Here is a 4,144-nt window from a genome sequence, read left to right as displayed (position 1 = left end):
AGATTAAAATTTTCTTTTCATCAAAAGATAGTAAAAAATGTAAAACAAAGTGAAAACACAAAACACACACTGTGATAGTGGAGAATGATACAACTACTTTGAAAAATAATTTGACTCTTCTTATTAGCTGAACATCTATTTATCCTGTGGTTTAGCAATTGCATTCTTGCTTTTGTGCACTAGGAAACAAGTATAAGAACATTCATAGGGACACAATGTGTAAGAGCAAAAACCTGACAACCATTCAAGTGTCTTGTTGCACTTATCCTTTGCTGTGTAACAAACAGCCTCAAAGATTAGTCACTTAAAATGACAACAACATGAGCCTGAAATTTTAGGAGGGCTTAGTCTCTCTCACCAAGAGTCAGCTAGGGCAGCTGGAAGACTAGGAGCTGGAATCATTTGAAGGCACACTTACACGTCTGGAGGTTGATGCTGGCTGTTTGCTGGGACCTCATTTAGTGCTGCTCCATTTCACCTATTTTCACTCCATTTTCCAGTGATAGTTTGGCTTCCTCATAACATTGTAGCTTGGTTCTAAGTAGGGGAGAGGAAGTGAAGGAGAGAAAGAGAGAGAAAAATAGAGGGAGAAAGGGAGAGAGAGAAGGGGGAGGGAGAGAGGGGTAGGAGGAGAGACGAAGGAAAGGAAGAGAGAAAATTATATAATAAGCAACATTTCACCTAGCTGCAGAAATCATACAGTATCATGTTTGCCACGTTCATTAAATATATTCATCAAAGACAAGTTACTAAAGTCAGCCCCTATGCAAGAGAAGGAGAATTACCTTTTGAGAGGAGGAGTATCAAAGAATTTGCAGATATGTTTTATAAACCACCACTTGTCCTGTAACAGAAGCATAGATAAAATATTTTAACAATTAAATATTATATATAACAGTGAATATAAGTGAACTGTAGCTATCTGTCACAATATGGATGAATTTTTGAAATATAATTTGAATTAAAAAAAAAGCAGTCCCAGAAGATTACGTTAAGTATAATACTATGTTCAGAAAACCCAAAGTCAAATAAAAATAGATAATATATAGTTTAAGCATATTTATATTAATGACAAAACTATTATTTTTAAAAAGAGAATAATATAAAATTCAGAGTAGTCCTTTATCTAAGTGGGGAGAAGGAGAAGGTAGAAGGATGAAATGGGAAGAGCAAACAGGCACTATATGTTATTAAAGAGTTCTGGATTTTATACTGGTTGGTGGGCTTTCATTATATTACTATACATTATTATGTATGTATATATTTGTTTATAGTTTGCACATTTTTGATAAAAATTCTATTGAATGTACCAAGTATTTTATTAAACATAATAGAGGGGAACATTTAAAAAATGAATAAGGAAATGAAAGGCTGAGACGGGTTAGGAACTAAAGAGAAAGTATCTAGTCAATTTAAATGAGCTAAATTTCTGTCCTAGAATGTTAAAAGAATTTTGTAGACGTGGTTGTTAAAAATCTTTAGGAAAATCATGTATGGGAGACATGAGAGTAAATTATTTATTTATAGTTAAATAAACATCCTGGGGCTTCCCTGGTGGCGCAGTGGTTGAGAGCCTGACGATGCAGGGGACACGGGTTCGTGCCCCGGTCTGGGAAGATCCCACATGCCGCGGAGCGGCTGGGCCCGTGAGCCATGGCCGCTGAGCCTGTGCTTCCGGAGGCTGTGCTCCACAACGGGAGAGGCCACAACAGTGAGAGGTCCGCGTACCGCAAACAAAACAAAACAAATAAACATCCTGAATTTCTAGAAGCTAGGAAAGGTAGATTTTAAAAAATAATTGCAACCAACTTATTATTGATTTCTGTCACAAATTTCCAAAAGATGATACGTCGGCATTTAGAAAAGAATCATGTGCTCACCAGGAGCTTCATGGATTACTGACAAATGTAATTTCCTGTTGTTATTGGCCAATCGAACTTGCAGCATGATTAGGGTAGGCATGAACATAGTGTAACATGACCTTAGTAAGGCTTTTGATATCTTGTCTGTTCTTGCAGACAAGATAGAGAGGTATGGGTTAAAAGCAGTAGAATGTTGGGGATATGTTGCTGATTGAACAATCCAAAGGATATTGGTCAGTATCAGTCTGAGTGGAAGTACAAGTGAGCTCTGTCTCAGGCCCACTTGTCTTTTTATGCAACCCTGAAATGTGGAGGGAGAGCTAATGCACTGAGTGCCAGAACCAAGACTGAGAAAGACCCGGACAAGATAGAATGAATGTAGATTCAAAACAAAGCTCTCAAGTTACGTTGAAAATGTACTTGGAAAAACATGGTTTTGAGGAAGAGCTGAATTAGCAGCCATTGTCTGAAAAAAGACGGGGAGAGGCAGAGACAAGAGGTAGTTACTCCAAGTTCAACATGAGGAAATGGTCTGCTAGGGCTGCCAAAAGAGCTGTAAGACTCACATTCTATTTTGCTAATGGTTAGAATGCATCTGGAGTTTGGGCCCAATTTTGGGCATCATATTTTAAGAGGGACATTGACCAACTAGAAAGAATACCATGGAGGGCAGGTTGACTGCGTATGACTCACACCGGAAAGGGTTGAAGGGATTTTAGGATGTTAGGATTTTTTCCTTTCTAAAGGAAAAGCCTTGGGCAGTGATGACTACCTTTAAATATTTAACCTACTATCATGTTAAGGAAAGGGATTAGACTTATTTAGGCTCCAGAAAAATCTAACTTGGTTTGGTAAAAGGAATCTTCAGGAAGGCAGATTTTCTTTCAAAGGCGGGGGGCGGGGGGGAGAGAGCAAGAAAGAGAGAGAACTTTCTAACAAAACCATCCAAAGGCTGAATAGCTTCCTCTCACAGAAGTGCGTTCCCATAACTGGAAGTGATCAAGCAGTTCTGGATGTTTTAGGGAGAATTCAACCACTGGAAGGAAGGTTTTAGTACATGGCCATCAAGATCTTTACCAGCTGTTAAGGTTCAGGGATTCTATACCTACCAAAACCCCTCAACCATGCTACTGAAATGATACTAGAAAACATTATTTGACTATCAGTTGACTAAAGGTACAATTGCTTCTAGGAGTAGCAAGCTTTAAGCAATTAGCACATAACCCTAACCTAATTTGTCAGAGATTGGCAATATAGTGGTCTTAAAAATCTGGAGAGAAAGAGCAAGAAATAAAAAAATATTACTTTTATTAACAAAATATGATCACAATAACTGTAAAGGAATTTTTATGGCAGGAAAAGAAGTCACCCTTGCCCTATTGTCTTAAAACTGATTTCACTTTGACATTTCCTGCCTGTGTTGCTTGGCACACTGGGGTCTTTCTTTCCTCCCTCCCTCCTTTCCTTCCTTTCTTTCTTTCTTTCTTTCTACCTACCTTCCTTCCTTCCTTTTCTTTCTTTCTTTCTTTCTTTCTTCCTTCCTTCCTTCCTTTTCTTTCTTTCTTTCTTTCTTTCTTTCTTTCTTTCTTTCTTTCTTCCTTTCTTTCTTTCTTCCTTTCTTTCTTTCTTTCTTTCTTTCTTTCTTTTTCTTTCTTTCTTTCTTTCTTTCTCTCTCTCTTTCTTTCTTTCTTTCTTTCTTTCTTTCTTTCTTTCTTTCTTTCTTTCTTTCTTTCTTTCTTTCTTTCTTTCTCTTCCTTCCTTCCATCCTTCCTTCCTTCTTTCCTTCCTTCCTATTTTCCTTTTTCTGGGGGGGGTACATAGTGGTAGACATATTTTGATGAGCGAAGGTTGGGGGAATAGATTTAGAGTTAAAAGTTAGCAGCCTGATTCAGGGCAGAAGAGCTCCAAGAGCCTAGAAGGAAAGGGCTGGGGAGGATGAAGGAGGAAAGGAATTGGCCGGTTAAGACCCAGAACAGTGCAAAGTAACTGCTTTCAGGTGGTGATTCTCTACTTGCTGGGTCCTGCCTCTACCAAGAGGAATGGCTGCTCCCTCCTTAGGCAAAACCCACATGCCCTGCCCACTCCCACTGCCTCTAATACCCTCGCATCCTCTCTACTGCTCTGCCTCCGGGGCCTCTTCCTGCAGGGGAACCCAGCCAAGTGAGCCTCCTTTTATTGCAATGTGACCAGATACACTCCCAGTTCCAGATGTTGCTGGCATCAGTTGAACAAACCTCATGAAAACCATAAAGCCAAGCACAAACCCCAGATGAACTATTTTA

The 4,144-nt window shown here is 39.0% G+C and overlaps 1 long non-coding RNA gene across 1 annotated transcript; it reads right to left on the bottom strand.

Moving 5' to 3' along the window:
• Positions 1–467: 467 nt before the first annotated feature.
• LOC309827513 lies at positions 468–3,761 on the bottom strand. The gene is made up of 3 exons (XR_014297224.1): positions 3,359–3,761; positions 786–844; positions 468–537 (listed from the first exon to the last, which is right to left on the bottom strand). It is a non-coding gene; the product is annotated as an uncharacterized lncRNA (long non-coding RNA).
• Between the last annotated feature and the right edge of the window lie 383 nt (positions 3,762–4,144).

This window comes from Grampus griseus, assembly GCF_964374135.1.
Source record: "Grampus griseus genome assembly, chromosome: 1".
NCBI classification, from domain to species: Eukaryota; Metazoa; Chordata; class Mammalia; order Artiodactyla; family Delphinidae; genus Grampus; species Grampus griseus.
The sequence above is the reverse complement of the archived record's forward strand: the minus strand, read 5'-3'. Positions and strand labels throughout refer to the sequence as shown.